Raw genomic sequence first — 18,828 nt, forward strand, 5'->3', positions numbered from 1 at the left:
GTGGGAATTTATTCATTTATATTCAAGGTTATTACTGATAGATGAGGACTTACTCCTGTCATTTGATTAATTGTTTTCTGGTTGTCTTGTACATCCTTTGTTCCTTACTTTCTGAATTTGTTTATTTTTGTCATTGGGTAGTTTTCTGCAGTAATAAGGTTTGATTAGTTTGTATTTCTCCCTTGTGTATTGGCTCTATCAGTGAATTTCATAATTTAACATATTTTCAAGCTGATAGTTTTTGTCTTTTCTCTTCCAGATGTAACACTTTCTTGAGCATTCAATATAAGGCTGGAGGATCTAATAGGAATGAATTCTCTTAGTTTTTGCTTATTTGTCAAAGATTTTATTTCTTCTTTATTTCTGAACAATCAGTTTGCTGGATACAATATTCTTGAATGACAGTATCTTTCTTTGTGTTAAATATATCATCTCTTTTTCTCCTGACTATAAAAATTTTACTGAGAAACCCTCTGTTAGTGTAATGGAGATTCCCTTGTATGTGGCATCATGCTTTTCTCTTGCCGTTTTGGGAATTCTTTCTTTGTCTTTGATTTTGACAATTTGGCTGTAATGTGGCTGTTTAAATTGAATTATTTGAGGTTCTGTGAGTTTCCCAGACCTGACCATTCATCTCTCTCTGAAGACCTAGCAAGTTTGCAACTATTATTTTATTAAATATATTTCCTCATTTTTTTCTTCTCTTCTCATTCTGTAGCACCCATAATAAAAATATTTATGTGTTTAATGTTGTCCCATAAATCCTGTAGACTTTCTACATTCTTTTTTATAATTTTATTTTGTCTGCCTATATTATTTCAAAAGATCTGTCTTCAAGTTCAAAATTTTTTTCTTCTGCTTTGTTTAATCCATTGAAATTCTTGGTTACATTTTTATTTTATTCACTGAGTTCTTCAGCTTTAGGTTTTCTGTTTGGTTCTTTTTTATCATATGTCGGTTGAATTTCTCATTCAAACCAGGAATTTTTTTTCCCCTGATTTTTCCTATCTGTAATCCCTTTTATCTCACTGAATTTTCTTAAAATTACCATTTTGAATACTGTTTTTGGCATTTCTATATTTTTTATGATTTGGGTCTGTTACCAAAGAACATAATTTTCTTGCTTTTTCAAATCTGATATTGATTTCTACATATCTAGTAAAAAGTTGCCCATTCCAATTTTATGAATTAGGTTTCATGCAGAAAGACTTATTAAAATAAATGGGTTTTAGAGTTTTGATTCAATGGAGACATCAACCTTGATTCTTGGTGGACAAGGGAATATATTCTCTGTGTCATTTTTACAGCTGTTGTCAACATTACTGGCATTTATTAAGTTTCTTAAAGTCTGAGAGAGTTTGTGGCAATTGTGGTAAAATTTTTCTGTTGGTGAACTTTCTGGGCTGTTTCTCAGACTGGAGATGTATTCATGTGGATCTGGCTTGTTGGGATTGGGACCATGGTACAGTACTATGGCCAGGAGCACAAGCACCTGGTTTTTGGCCAACCTGATGTTATACCTGCCAGTAGATGCATGAGGGGCTGTTTCTTAGGCCTGGCATCAAACACATAGCTGTTTGGATGGCCTGGTGGGATATCGGTCATGGGAAACCACAGATCTGTTTCTTAGGTATAGAGCAAAGCTGCATCATTATTCAGTTGGCCTAAAACTATGTTTGCCAGGGCCAGCCCATGGGGCTATTTCCTGGCCCTGATATGCAGTCACAAGGCTTCTTTGTCGGCCTGAATGTATGTCAGTGTGTGTGGGAGGGGGTCTGTAGGACTGTTTCTATAGCTTAGGATGCAAGCACACAAATGTTTGGCCAACGTGGGGGTGCATCTGCCAGGCATGGTTTACAGGGATGTTCAACTGACCTGGTGGTATGTCCTTCAAGGGCAGGCACAGAGCTGTTGCTCAGGCTCATGAACAACTGCATGGGTATTCAGCTGCCCTGGGGGAATTTCTTAAGGTTATTTCTCAGGCCGCAATGCAGGCCCAAGGGCTGATCTGGGGGCCTGTCTGCTATGATTAGCCCACGGGGTTGTTTATCAGCCTGAGTATGCAGGCTCATAGCTGCTTTGCCAGTCTGGAGAATGGCTGTCAGGGGAGGTACATGGAGCTATTTCTCAGGTCCACAATGTTGGATTTTGGCTTCGTGGCTGGCTAAAGAGCCTGCCTGCCAGGGGCAGCCTGTAGGACTGTTTCTCCAGCCGTCATTGGGGGCTGCAGAGTTTTGGGCAGGCCAAGGGTATTTCTTGGGGGAGTTAGGGGTGAGGTAGGACTGTTTCTTGTAAACTAAGTGTGGGCACCTTGCTATTCTACTCACCTGGGATCATATCAACTTATTAGAGACTTGGAGATGCTTCCTACCTGGTAAAGTGTATGCAGCAGTTTGGCTGGCTCAGGAATGGTTTCAGACTGGTTTAACTAGCAGAATGTTTTTCTAGTGGATGTGTGGCAGTGGGGGGTTGGTTTCCATGTTGCACAACACTGGAGTTATAGGCGATCCTAGACTTATGGTGCAGGCAGCTGGGATTGTAATGTTTAGCCACTAATATGGACTTGGCATAAAGAAGATGGAGCTCCAGTGCTGGAAAGGTGCAGTGACTCTGGCCCTGAGAGCAAGGCTTAATCCAGAGTTAACTCTCATCTCAAGATGTCGCCATGCTGCAGCAGCTTGGCTCAGAGATGATGAGTGGGGAGAGGGGAGTGGAGAATGCATAAATTATGCTTTATTAGGAGCAATGAAACTGGGTGAATTCCCAGCAGCTGTACAGACCAGGCTCAGTGCTTGTAAGCACTGTGGAAATCTCTTGTTATAATTATTTTAGGTGTTTGTGGTAGTAATAGGGGATGATGGAGATCTTCTTATCTCCCCACCAGTGAGAAGTCCTTTTCAGTTCCAGGCTACCCCAATATGATCACTATCCACTGTTTATATGTCATCACTCTGGGACTCCATGAATATGCACAATTATTACTTGTCAGTTAAATATTTTTAAATCACACACAAAAGCAATTTTGCAGAATATGAGCTGATTAATTTTGTTAGAGAAAAGGCTTCCCTCATAGTACCTAAAGTTGTTAGCTACTTCCACATTTTGCAATAACTATGAGTTTTATTTTCAGCATCAACTACTATATGCCAATGGGGACTATACTTTGAAGAGCCTAACTGTAATTCTGCCCCATTACAAAGCTTTGCAACATAGGTTCATAAAATGTAAAGAACTTTGATATGTTTTTGACAACTCAGAAGAGAGAGCAAAATACAAATGAAATGTAAAACCTTTATTTAAAGAGTTGCTAAAAGCCAAATACATTTCATCTACAGTTTAGAAAGATATTTAGAACACTTTGATGAAACAAGTGTAAAATTACAGAGTCATGGTGTGGATGAACATAGAGTCATTCAATATCCTAAAAATCACAAACTTATACTTTCTTTTTATTTTCATTTTAAAATTTATTTTTTAAAGTACTGAGACAAAGTTGAGATTAAAAAATTAATGAAATATGAAACCAAAGTGATAAAGGTAAGTAAGAAAGTCAAAAGAAATTATCCTGACATTGAGAAGTGAATAGTAACAAAATTTTTCCAGTCATAACAGTAATTCACTAAGAGGAAGAGAATAATAATTTCACCATGTATACATATATAAAAATATTATGTTGTACATCTTGAATATATATAATTTTGTCAATTATATATAAATAAATCTGGAAAAAAGAAGATACAAATTGCAAGTGAGAGTGATGAATATGCTTTTGAATTGTTTAATAATCAATTTGTTAAATGAATTATGTCAACTCATTAAAAATTATTCAAATTTTTCTCTGATTCAGTCACAAATTGGCATTGATGAAGATCCATAAAACACACATTATGTACAAGTCATACATTAATATCTAATGACTGCTTCCGATTTGAAAACTTCCTAAGATTAGTGATTCTAAAAGAAAACTTAGAATGTCATGCAATGCCATTGTAAATGACATTTGATGGAACTTGCTAAAATTTGACAAAAATACTAATATATGTATGCAATAATGAATTGTGAAGGTACCCACTAACTTTCCTAAAATATCGCTAATAAAAAATGCTGATCAAACGTATTAGAGAAAAGACTTAATTCTCTTTCTAGTTTCTCTTTAGAAAATATTACAAACTATTGTTTGTCATATGATGTCATATAATGAGCCAATTAAAGAATATACAACCACAAAATCCAGGGGTGATAAGTAGGAATGATTGTGCTTCTCTGAGACAAATAAAAATCACAAATTCAGACAAATGGTTACTGTCATGTATTTGTTACGTATGTAACACTACCGTACTGTATTCTGTACAATACTCCTCTGTATTCTGTTTTGCAGTGAAATTTTTCCAGTAGGAAGGAAAATAGGGTAAATTAGCTTCAAGTTGTCCAAACCAGGCAGTAATTTATTGCTTGGCAATTCTCTTCCCTTGGTCTTCACAATAGGGTAAACAAGTATACTCCAGATAATTATAATCAAGGTGAGGACAAAAGGATTCTAAACATTTTACTAAATATCACCTCACCATCTATTACAGGACAAGTTAATACCCACATGTCGTGAGGAGTTAATCAGTCTCAAAACAATACAGAGTTTGTGCCTCTGAGAATTGTGCATTTGTTTGTCTAATCCAATTGTGTATGTCACACCTTTCCCTTATGGCAAAGCCTTTAGAAAATAATCCTCTCATCTGAATGCTTCCTCAACTTTAACTCCACCACCCCCCACCTACTTTATTTTATATCATTTCTGTGGTCTTTTACTTAAGTCCTCCTCTCCCATGAGGAAAACATACCTTTCAGTGGAAATTGGAATGTGAGTCTCTATCCCTCCTGAGTTATCATAAATTTCTGCACCTCAACTTTCAAGTTGGTGCAAAGAGAATCTTCACCCAGTCTGGCTTCTTCTCTCCGCTTAAAAAGAAAGAGAATGAACTCTATTCCTTTTGGAGGTGAGAAAGTGGATGTCTTTGTTCATTGACCTGTGCTGTGGCCTAGTTATATTATTCACATAAAAATAACAGAAAAAAAAAATGGGAGAAAAAATTCATCCAATCATTCCTCCTTGAGATTGATAGTAGAAATGATTTTCTGCCTCTTAAGATGACTTTTCTATATTAAATAACGATTCTATCTCTGGTGCTGAAATGTTCCCATCTTCTGGCCCAGCTTCAACCCAAATAAATTGAGAGCACCTCTGCTTGAACCTTTCAGATGCGAGAAGCCACACTCACACTGTTTCTCATGGTGAGCCTTTGATATCTCCCCCAATAGCAGGCACATGTGTTTTACTTTACCTAGCTTCAAATCCGTCCTCTCTAAAAGCAACGACACCGTGTGTGGGTTCAAACTTTCATCTTCATTCTCTACTGAGTTTTCCCAATGAATATTTAAGTCTCTCTCATCTAAAAAATCATTTAAATGTTATTGTATTGTACAGAACTCAAGCTACCTGATTTTTACCAAGATGATTGTTGGTACATCCAGTGTTCCTTTCTCAGGCTTCTGCAGCATCTGTTGCAATTGAAATCCTCTCTTCCTCTAGGTCATGAGTCTGTGTACTTGTGATTCTCATCATAACTCTGGCTGTAATTGTGTTTCCTTCAGAGGCACTCTGCTTCTGATTGAACGTTCATGTTTCCTGAGGTTTGATTCTAAGCCTTTTCCATGGACAATGTCATTCTCTCTCAGAGTTTCACTTGTCACCTCTATAAGGCTCTCAATATATATATATTTCAGACTACAAGTGCCTTTGGATATTTACCTTATAAGTTTATAACAACCTCAAGACTGTCAAATCCAGAACTAAACTTATAATTCACTCATGGCTATCACTTCTCTTATATCCCCTAGCTCAGTGAATAACACAGTCATTCTCCTGGTTACCTAAATTAGAATCTTGGGCATAATATACAACTTATTCCTTTCCCTCTCCATATTAACCAATAACTATAAATTATCAATTCTTCATCCAAAGTATGTTACAAGGTGGTTCAGTTTTCTTCATCTTCATCATTATTATTTTAATCAATGCTGTTGTCCTCTTCTACCTATATAATATTAGTGTAAGTATCATTTTCTTTCCCACCTTTTTTGGCCCTTCCTATATATAAAGGTGCGTGAGAGAGCTTTCATAAGTGCAAACTTGCACCTGCTGCTCACCAGTCTTGAATCTTTCTCTATTTCCTTCTTTTGGTCGGCCAAAATCCAAACATCTATCATGCTTACAGGGCTTGCATGATCTCATCCTCAAATTTCTCACAATTGTCTCTTCCACTCATCATCTGAGCATCAGCTATACAGAACATTGTTTAGTTTCCTGAGCGTGTCCTATGCATGCTTGCTTCTAATCCTTCTCATGGTGTTTCCTCTTTCTAGAATATTCCCCCTAACATTCATCCCCTTTCATCTGGAAAATCCCAAGACTTCTTATCTCTTCTTGCATATTAATTTTCTGCAAAAATTTATGTAGTTCTCTGATTGACTTGGGGGTCCTATCCCATGTACTTTTAGTATTTCTTATCATTTCTCTATGCAGGTACATGTATTATTTAACCCTACTATAAATAATAAATAATATAAATAGAGTACCTGTACCTTCCTTGTCCACCATTGTATCCCCAATGCCAGGCTCCGTGCATGGCCTGATTGCCTCCACATAGCCCGGTACATGGGTAATGGTACGTTACACATGCAGGTATAGTTTCTCAACTGGATCATGTTCTATGCTACCTCTGTGCATTTGCACATCCCAGTCCCGTTTCTGGAATGCTCTCTCATACATTAGTCAGTTGAATTTTCAACTCCTCTCAAAAATGGGTGTTTTCCAAAAATTCAGCGATAAATCCCACTCTGGGCTCTCAACACCTGTCAGACCATTTCTCCATTCTCCCACTTTTCCCTACCACACCAATAGGATTTTCTCCTTCAAGCTGGAGAAGATATTTTGGTACATTGATTTATCAAATATCTAGTAGAGAAGACATATGGGAAGAGGCAATTCCTGTTTAGGGAACGAAAGAGGGAAACAACAAGCCTGGTGACTCTGTGGCATATTCCTGATGGATAGAGACATTTAGTGATGAACCTAGATTCCTAAATGCCAATTCTCAGAGTGCATTAAAGCAAATAAAATTATATATGTATTAGCTTCCTTTACATTGCATGTTCATTTCATTTTATTGAACGATTTCTTCACAGTCAATGAAAAAGAACTATTTATATTTCAGAAATGTTAAATCATAAACCTTAAGAAATATTACCTAATTTGAGTAAACCTAGTTAGCCTTGCTAGCTTTATTCCTTGTACAGTGATTCTGTGGCCAATTATATTCCCATGAAATGAAACAGAAGCTTTCTTCATTCAACTAGTCACCTATTCCTCAGGGGGAAAAAATAATATAAACCAAACTTTGTCTGGAAAAAAAAACTATTTCATTTTGGTGTATTCCTGAAATTTTTTAATATTTCCACTTTTCAAATATATTTCAGCTATTTAAATGCCCCCCCAAACAAAAGCAAAATGTAAATCATGACATATTCATGAGAGAACCTACCCTTTATACTTTTCTGAGTACCAAAACTAATTAAGGTTTAACAATGTAAAATACAAAGACTAAACGAGTTCTTTAAAAAATAGAAGGAAAATAAAGTTACAATAACAGTTAGGCTTTTTTTACTAATATAAACTGGCATTTTTCTATTCACTGCTGACTTGAAGCAGGCGATGCATCTTCCTCACGATCAGTGTTTCTGAACAGCTGTGTTGTGTTTTGAATTTCCTACACAAACTAGTTTTAGATTTATCTTCTAAAGTCAAAGGAATAACGTGAAGTGTTTGTGATATCTTTATGTATAAGTTTGAGAATCATTAAATCGATGTCATTCTTTCCTTTCCAGCATCAATTACTCTAGTCCAGATTTATTTACTCCACTCGGTATAATGAGCCCCCAGAGCATGTTTCATTGCAGGGAAAAGCACACATTCTTCACTTGAGGTCAGTGGGATGTGGTTAATTTGAAATCACTTAAACGATTATATCTGTCAAGTGCAGTTATTTTATTTTCAATTCACATTAGTGTTTTAGGTTACTAGGTCAAACTAGCAGATTAATTTAGGAGCGTTCTGTTGCAATGCTGTTCATCACTGTCATTACGTACAGGTCACTATTGAAAGTTAATACTTGCCCTTTAAAACTCATTGTCAAAGATATCACAATTAATGTAAACAATAATGTATAAAGAAGAAAACAGTGCTAAATTAGAGATTATGGTTCGCAGCTCCTATTGGATGGGGCATTAAGTTACAGAAAATACTTCAGGAATATTAAACTTTGAGAGCAACGAGATGCTAAAAGCAGCTTTTGGAATGCTATAATAACCCTGGAAAGAGCCTGGTGAGGCTTTTTGTATTATTTTATCCTGTTATTCTTCATTATAGCCAGGATTCTAAACAGTAGCAGTACGGGTGGGAGGAAAGGGAGAGGGAGGGAGAGGTGGACAGGGGAGGGGGAGAACATGGAAGAGGGAGAGGGGAGGGGGGACAGAGGGAGAAAGAATGAGAGAGAGAATCACGCTACTTAAAGGCACAATTATAAGAGGTGAATATTATATTAGAGAAAATGATTTGAATTATACAAAACAAAAATAAGGGTGCTAAAATACTGGCTTAGTCTATCTCATTAATAAATAGCTATATGTTAATAAAAAGTAATAGAATTTAAATGAGCATTTAGAAAATATACTTCCACAGCACCACATGTACTCTATTAGTATGAATAAATAGCTTTTTTTTTTTTAACCACATGCAGGCACATTTTCATCATTTCATAATGCTGCCAACAATACTGAGCATCTGATAGAATCAAAAGTTGAACAATTTTCTTGGAAGTTTTATAAATGAGGTAAATCCTTGCTACAATATCAGGAGCAAAGATGCAAAATTTAAAATAGAAACAATAAAAAACTAATCACACACCAAAATATTTCATTTCTCCAAAGGGAAGAGTTATCCACTCTGGAAATAGCGCTTTGAAGTTAGACTTCTTTTATTAAAAGTCGTAATACAACAGGAAATAGAGCATCACCTTTATTCACAGGCACCCAGAAGACTGAATTTCAAACATCTGCACCAAACTAAAAGCTACACAGGAAAAAAATAACCAAGCACATCCCAAGAAGACCCAGAAATGCACATCTAGAAGTAACGCACATGCAGCCTTTTGACCAAGGCAGAAACTTCAAAAGCTATTACTTTAAAAGATTATGTAACACTGCATCCAGAATGAGCGAGCACAGAAGCACTGCTGACAGAAATTAGTAAATCTGAGAAATGTGTTCAGTTCTTAACACTGTTCCACATCAGTTTCCTGATACTTCAGAAATACTCTGCTTCTGACCTGTGAGCTTTGATCTTTTACAAGATACGCAGCTTTTCAAAAGTCCAATCTGGTAAGTAAATTCATCAGCTCCAGTGCAACAAGCATTGCAGTTTTAAACTAAATCTATTAACAAACAACAAAAAAAAAGCTTGAACCTTCTCATTAAAATCTCAAACACTGTGTTGTACCCGCGTGCTCTAAGAAATGTGTTTTGAATATTCTGAATTATTCTGTGTGGATAAAAGTCAGAAGAGGCAACTCTAATTTTGATTTTTTTAAAAAAAATCTTACTAGATCTTTTGACAATGCAGATTTCAGTGGCTAGTTCAAAAGTATACATTTCCAGAAGAGAAAAGAGTTGAAAAATAAACATGATTCAAACTACCTTGGTCTTATAGTTATTGATTGATCTGATAGGTTAAAAGTGATTTGTGAAAAATATCTTAAATAATTTTTGAAGTCATGACAGTTGTATCTGAGAGCCCTTGAGATGAATGTTCAGTTGTATTTTTCCCTGTGGGAACTAATTCAGCTGGAGGATCATTCATACACTACCAAAGAATTCCATAGTCCAATTTGAGAAGCACATAATTAAACTGGTAAGCTGCATTTTTTGTTGTTTCACATGATCTTTCCTGCACTATTACGATATATTATGCATATGTGCTAACATGACATAACTCTTTTTTTCAAGATCTCACAAAAGCATGATTTGGGGTGGTGTGTGAGAGCCTTGTATCTAGTAGAGTTAGTGATATAAGAGTTAACCCAAATCAAGCTGTAGAGTGATCTCTAGCCCAGAGGTTCTCAAAGTTATTCATCAGAATCATCTGTGAGGCTTTCATAAAAATATCTGGACCACATCCAGATCTATTGAAGAGGAGTAATAGGGTAACTCTTTAATTGTATAATTTCCATAAGCACCATGGATGGTTCTGAAGTTAACCCCTGCCTAAGAAACATAACTCTGAATATTGTTAACTTTCTCCAATTCTCTAATTTTCATTTCTACTCCAGTTTCTCTCCAATTTTCATTTCTACTTATGTCTCTATATCCCCCTAATAATGTGGCTTACATGTTTGTAGTTCTGTTCTTCCCTTACAAACTAAGATAGCAATTTTCAAGAAATTCTATGTGCTTTTCTTACAAGCACACGGTAACTAACAAGAATATATGTGAATTTAGATGCTCTAGCGGAGATTACATTAATCAACAAAAATTGAATCTCTAAGAGCACTAAAGCAAAATTAAAATAACATGAAAGTAAAATATAATTATCTTATGACTCAAGGCTCTTCTTCTTCAAATTCCATCTGAACACTTCCAGTTTCTGGATATGCATGTAAGGAGCATGGAAGTTGCCATACTTACCACCATAAGTATTCCCTGTAGTAAAGAGCTGAACAGATTGAAAAACTAACTATTCTTATATCCATAAGAGAGGTGAGGACATGAGGAATACTTCTGCAGCTAAGATTAGAAAAAACATAGATGATTAAAGGGAGTCACAGATTACCAGAGCAGACTTAATAAATGGAAAGCATTGAATAAACCAGTCCTGGGGTAGGAAAATGTGAACTGTAATTGAATTGCTGGAGGCTCAGAATGGAGACTCTGATAGCTAAATACTCCAGAAGAGCTCAATTATATGGGGGCTTCCATATTTTTGTGAGTTTTATATCCAAGACCTCAAATATTTAATAGATTCTCAAAGAAAAATCAGAGAAAGATCTCCTTGTGCTTTCAGCATGAGGAAAGGCAAAGGAACTATTCTGAAATATGCCACAATACTCCCTTCTTCTTAACAAGACCTGTCCTCAGGAGCAACTATTAAAACACACCCTAATCTGTGGGTGTTTGATCAGAGCCTAACTGACCTGGGGGAGGGGAACACCCAATTGCGGACAATTCTAACCTTCCCGTTTCAACTAGTGAAGGGGAGACACAAAATCATGTTTGAATTTCACAGACCAGAGGCTCTGATTAGGTCTCACTAAAATACAGAAATCTAATCACAGGACTAGAGAAAACACCTTCACATAAAATACTAAAGTCCTAATTATAGCAGTTAATTTTGCCTGCTACATCATCTCAAGCTGTAATGAAAACTTAAAAAGCATCCTAAAAAAAAGAAAATACACACACACACAATTTGATGAGAGAAAGAAAGCATCAAAATGAGGCCAGGCAGAAATTTTGAAGTGATCAGAGTATGTAAAACAACTATTTCATTTAATAATATGCTAAAACTTATAATGAGCAAAGCAGACAGCATGCAAGTACACAGCTGGGCAATGTAAGCAGTGAAATGGAAATCCTAAGAAAGAACCAAAAACAAATACTAGAGATCAGAAACACTAACAGAAATGAAGAATGCCTTTGATGGGCTTATTATTAGTCTGAACATGGCTGAGGAGAGTCTCTGAGCTTGAGGATATATCAAAAGAAACCTCAAAACTGAAAAGCAAAGAGAACAAAGGCAGAAAAAAGACAGGACACAATATCCAAAGACTGTGAGGAAACTACAAAAGGTGTAAGATACATATAATTAGAATACCAGAAAGAGAATAAAAAGAGCAAGAAACAGAAGAAATATTGGAAACAATAATAAGAGAGAATTTCCCCCAAGTTAATGGCAGACGCCACATCACAGAACTAGGAAGCTCAGAGCCTGTCAAGCAAGAAAAGAGAAAACAAAATAACCCCACACTAAGGTGTATTGTTTTTAAACTACAGTCAATAAAGAGAAAATAAAACTTAAAAGAAAACCTATAGTTTTGTGCCCTATGAAATTATCTTTCAAAAGTTAAAGAGAAATAAATACTTCTCAGATGAACCAGGTCTGAGGGAATTTGTTGTCAGTAGTCCTCTCTTGCAACAAATGGTAGAAGATGTCAGAAATTCAGATGTGAGTAAAGAAAGGAAGGGTCCCAAAGAAAGAATAAGGGAAAGTGAAACATAAGTTTTTAATTTTCTTACTTCATTGATCTATCACATAAAAGTTTGTTCAAAATAATAATCGCAACATTGTATTTGATTATGTAAGCATACACATATATCCTAGGTATGTATATATGTACATGCTAATATATGCTTATATGTAAGTTAAATAAAAGAAATGATGCAGAATAAAATAGAATTTCTTTGTTATTTTATTGTACTCATAACACCTGAGAAATGGTATATTTTTACCTAAAAATGTACTTAGTTATAAATGTAAATTACATACTCTAGGGAAGGTATTTTTTTGAAAGTAAATAAAAGAGAGAAAACAAAAAGAATTATAATTGATACTCTAAGAAAGGAGAATAAAACAGGATCATGTAATATTTTCACTTTAAAGTACAAAAGGCAGAATAAGACTGGAAGACAGAAGCAGGAACAAGATCTAGAGTAATAAATAAAAGCCAATAAAACTATCTGGTAGGTATTAATCTAACCACTTAAATAATTTAGTATCCATGGTATAACTGCAGCAATTAAAAGACAGATGCTGTCAGAGTGGATCAAGAAACAAAACATTCTCGTAATGACATGTTGCCCATAAAAACTTTAGTTCGTGAGTGTGGAGAGATATTAATGCTGTTTCATTCTTCTGCATGTGGCTATCCAATTTTTCCAGCACCATTTAATAAATAGGGAGTCATTTCCTCAGTCTATATTTTTCCCTGCTTTATCACAGATCAGTAGATGTATGTGGACGGTTTTATATCTGCATTTTCTATGCTGTCCCATTAGTCTATGTCTCTATTTTTGAGCCAATACCATGCTGTTTTGGTTACTACAGCCTTGTAGTATAGTTGTAAGTCTGGTAATGTGATGCCTCCAGATTTATTCCTTTTGCTTAAGATTATTTTGACTATTAAGGCTCCTTTCTGGTTTCAAATAAGGCATAAAATTATTTCTTTTCTAGATCTGGGAAATATGCGATTGGCATTTTGATGGACATTGCATTGAACCTGTAAGGCACTTTGGTTAGTATTGACATTTTCACAGTGTTGATTGTACTGATCCATCTTTAGTCAAGTATCTAAAAAATTGGAAAAAAAAAAACAAAAACGTGTAATCACTAGCAAATTGGAACTAACTGAGGAGAACACATGTGCTTAGAAAGAAGTAAAAACTGAACAGAAATCAATCAGGGTGGAAAGTAGGAGTGAGAGATGGGGAAAGCCCTACCTAACAGGTACAATGAACAGTATCTGAGGGGCAGGCACACTGATAACCACAACTCAAGCATTATGAAAATGATCCATTTAACCAACAATATGTATCTCCATTCTACTTTGAAATAAAAAAAAATGCCGTAAATATAAATACACATATAGATATATAGATTAAAAGAAAATGTACTAAGAAAAATGTACCACACTGACACCAATCAAAAGAAAGTAAAATTAAGTTTATTAATTTTAAACAAAGCAGGCTTCAAGACAAAGGAGGTTATGGATAAATAAGGGCATCACATAATGAAAAAGAGTTCATTCTCCAATAGCCTATAACAGTGCTTAACACATATGTACCTAACAACAAAGCATCAAACTACTAGAAGCCAAAACTGATAGAACTGTACAATAAAGATAAATGCACTGTTATAGTTGAAGAGTTTCCACTGCTGTAACAGAAATGGTCAGCTCCAGCAAGCAGGTAATTGGCAAGGATAACTTTGAACTCGACAATACCACCAATCAGCTGGATATTATGGACCTTTAAAGACTGCTTAATTCAACAGCAGCACAATACACACTTTTTGAAAGCTCGTGTGAAAACTCATCAAGCGAAAACACATTGGAGCCTTAAAACATATCATAACATATTGAAAAGAATAGAAATTGTACAAGGCTCTCAGACCAAAACAGAAACAAATAAGAAATCAATACAGAATATAACTGGAAAATTCTGAAATATCTGGAGACTAACATTGTTCTAAGTAACTAATGTTTCATAGAAGAAATGTTAAGAGTCAGAAGTATTTTGAAATTTATAAAAATGAAAGCAGTTATCAAAATTGGTGCAGCAAAAATCTATGCTTAGAGAAAACATTTTATGATCAAATGCATATATCTCAAAAAATAAAAGATCTAAAATCAATAATATAAGTTTTAACCTTAGGATGGTAAGAAAAATCAGTGCAAATAAAAACCAAATGAAGAATAAAATAAGTATTAGAAATCAATGGATTTGAAAACAGAAAATCAATAGAGAAAAACCAGCAAAACCAAAGGTAGTTATTTGAAAGAAATAAATAAAGCTAATAAACCTCTAACCATTTTAACTAAAAAATAAAAATAAGAAAAGCAGTGGTAAACTAGAAGAAATGGACTAATTTCTTGCAAGATGCTTCTATAACTCACACAAGAATTAGTATCAAAGAAGATATGTCTATTAAAGAAGTTGGATCAATAATTAATAAGCTTCTAAAACAGAAAATACCAAGTACTAGACTCAGATGAGTTCAATATTAAATTTTACAAAACATTTAAAAAGAAATTTACCAATTATCTACAATCCCTTTCAGAAGATAGAATTAAAAGTAATACTCCTTAATTCATTTTGGGGGACCAGCATTTCCTTAGTACCCCAAACAAAAAACATTCCAAGAAATGAAAGTTCAGATCAACATCTCTCAAAAATAAAGATTAGCAAATTGAACAAAGAATTAGCAAATCAAACAAAAATATATATAAGAATTATATACCAGAATCAAGAGGGATGTATAGGAATTATGCAAGGCTAGTCCAAAATTTAAAATGAATTACTGTAATCCATTGCATCAACAGAATAAAGAAGAAAAATTACATGATTATATCAACATATAAGGAAAAAGCATTTGATAAAATCCAACGCTCATTCATGACAAAACTTTTTAATATACTAGAGATAGTTTTTTAGAGTTTTATTTTAACTGTCCTTAAAAAAATGCATTTTTGTGTTTCTATTAAACTGTGACATCACAAAAATCAACAGAAAACAGCATAATCTAGTCCAGTGGTTTATTTGGGTGATGACTTCAGACTTCACTGGTGACAATTTCATTTTGAAAAAGATAATTATTTTCACTGGTAGTGGAAAAATATATTTTGACATATATTTTATGTCAGATGGTAAATTATATTTTAAAATTTAATAACTTAAATCTCCCCAAACACAAATCTAACCATTTAATTGATAGGTAAACTTTCCATGTAAAGTAAATCTACTAATCCATTGATCAAGTACTTGCTTATAGGATTCATCATAAATTCTGAAAACAAGTATTTAATTATAGTACATGGAGGATACTTAAATTAGTGTTGGAATTTCATACTCATAAAACTTAAGAAAATAATGTATACAAATACAATGTGTATTTGCTATAAAAAATGAAATCCAATAATTCAAGTGCTTAAATTATAAAATGCTGTATTTCTCTGGCTCCCGCACTGTACCCCATGATTGCATTAATGTACACAGCTATCATTTAATAAAAAAAAAAAAGAATTGGCATGTGAACTTCTTGTATCTTCCAAAATAATCAACAGAAGCAAAATCATCATTTATTAATTAGAAAGTCAACACTGCCTTTCAAAAGCGCTAGGGTGTTGCACCTATGAAAATTGAATTGAAAACAACAAAACAAAATACAAATATTTCTAGACAGTTAATGTCAGAATATGTCATTCATAGTATTCATCCTGATGTATTTTATTTAATCTGTTATCTTCTACTTTCTTAAAACATTTAAAAACTTCATTTTAGGAAAAGCCTTCAAAACTAGGTAGTAAATGACCCAAGGAAGTCAACTTTGTTGTGTATTACCATATCACCCATCTTGTACATGGCTAATTTAAACCACTTAAATCTACACCTTCTTAGAAGATTTAACTTCAAATGACTCCAGGTTAATTCCTACTACCATATACATTCCTAAAGACCTATCATTTTAGACAATATTCAAAACAAGAACCAGAGTCAGGTCTAAATTATATGCCTTTATTTTATCCAACATCATTAAAAATAATTTAAATATTGTGTCTTCAGAATAAATGGGTAACCTCCAGGAGGAACAAATTTGCATAAAAAAATTTCACATCAGAGATGTATCATTATTTTACAGTCACTCTTAATATTTACATATTTATTATACATTATGGAAATTGACAGTAAATGTAACCATGTTGACAAAACATGCTTTAAGTTGAAAAACTATTATTATAGGTAAGGCTAAATAGCCTCACTGACATCCTTATATGAAATTTTTTAAGGTATAAATTTTTTTAGGTATTTTGATTAATTTGATTTCAGAATATATATTTTAAATTCAAAGTTATATTTACCTTTACCCATCTCTAATACAATGTTCCTTTAAGAAGCAGGACAATTTCAGAATTATAACTTTCAGCGAAATCAATCAGCTGATGCAATGGCAGTTTCTCATCTTTTGCTAAGATTACTGTGTTGATGAAGACAAGCGTGCAGGTTTGAGCCCTGAGTGAGCCAATTTACTTTGCTGCAGGCAGTCCCTCACACCCTGGCTTGACATCCCGCGAATGGGAGCCATCACTCATAAGGAAAAGCTAGGGAAACAGAGAGCCAACTCACCCTCATTGTAGGAAAAGAACTCCAAGTCCAGACCAGGTGAAATGCTGTAGCATTTCTCTTGAAAATTGAAGAGGGAATTTTCTTTCAAATAATAGTGAACTGGCACAAGTCAGAATATAAAATCTGTTCTCCAGAAATGTACTTTAAGATCAGGTAAATCAAGACTTACTGAAATAGTAATCAATTATTGGATTGATGAGGATGGTACCAAAAATAATACGAGGTTTGTGAGACCCCAAAATAACATATGAATTTAGTTACAATATATTCTTTGTCAACTTCCTGAAAAGACTGGCTGCTGCTCAGGAGGAAAAATAGCTACTTGCTAAGAAACTATGATAATAGATTGGATAAGACAAACTCATGAAAAAATTCACTGTCAAAGTTTTACTTCACTCATTAACGAGGGAACTAGTAAAATGATAAAGGCTGTTCCAGAGAATACTTGAGAAATTGAAGTTGTTTTAGCCAATAAAAAAAGAAAAACTGAAATAGAGTTCTGAATTAAATGCAAAACTCAAAACTTCAACAAAAATGTTGACTTACTATAAAGCGATAAAACCATCACAACTTACCAGTTTTACAGTACTATAAAATGGCTCTAATCAATTTCATAAAGTTATAGCCCTTTAGAGCATTTTGAAAATATCCGAGAAATTTTTAAAAATATTAATAACTAGGTTTTACCTTCAGTATTCTAATTTAATTGGAGTTGGAAAACCTCCCCAAGTGATTTTAATGTGCAAGAAAATTTGGGAATCACTGCTGTAGAGATATGGCCCTTTACAAGACATTTAAAACTTTGCCCGAGGAACCTGTGGTCTTATTGAAATGTGTGACCTTCCTGAAAGTCCTTAAGGCTGTCTTTTGACTGAACCCAAGTTGCACAGAAATAATCCTTTTATTAGAAGATGTATAGAGGAGAAAGATGAAGCTTTTCTTGCTTTCTTTGGTGCTTGTAAAAGAACAAAGCACTGCCATCACCTGAGAGCCTGTTTGGAATTCAGAATCTTGGGTCCCACCTCAGATGCACTGAATCAGAATCTGTATACAAATAAATCACCAGATGATTCAGGTGCACATTGATATTTCAGAAAAACTTCTGTAACATAATATCGAAATGATTGCAATCATCTTTTGCTCTTATTTCAAAGTTCTTTTTTTCATTGTTGTTTTGTTTTGTTGTCATGGTTGTTTGTTTTCAAGACAGACTCTCACTTTGTCACCCTCAGTAGAGGACATCATAGCTCATAGCAACTTCAAACTCTTGGGCTCAAGTGATTATCTTGTCTGAGCCTCTCAAACAGCTGGGACTACAGGCACCTTCCACAATGCCAGGCTATTTTTAGAGACAGGGTCTTGCACTTGGCTCAGGCTGTTCTCAAACCCGTGAACTCAGGCAATCCACCTGCCTGGGCCTTGCAGAGTGCTAGGATTACAGGCGTGAGCCACCACACCTGGCAACATATCAGCTTTAGAAAATTTTTCCCAAGATAATACCAATAGGAAACCGCCACCATACAATGAGGAAACACTTAAAAAAATTTTAAGTGGAGAATATCTCTTAAAGCACTGCAGATGGCACTTTAAAGCTCGGAATGTTCTGGTGATGACAGAGAATAATGGAGTGGCTCTACTTCAATGTGGCATTCACAACATCCTCACCCATTTTAATAAGGACACTGTGCCCCACCTATGGTGGAAAACAACACTGAGGCTTGCCCCTCCCCAGCAGTTCAACTGGGACCTAATAGCTCCCTGAGAAACATCATTTCTAAACTCTTAAGACCAAAGTAAATGTGCCATTTCTCTTACAGCCTGTTATTT

The sequence above is a fragment of the Otolemur garnettii genome, unplaced genomic scaffold, assembly GCF_000181295.1.
Source record: "Otolemur garnettii isolate 467f Iridium unplaced genomic scaffold, OtoGar3 scaffold00032, whole genome shotgun sequence".
In the NCBI taxonomy this organism is placed as follows: domain Eukaryota; kingdom Metazoa; phylum Chordata; class Mammalia; order Primates; family Galagidae; genus Otolemur; species Otolemur garnettii.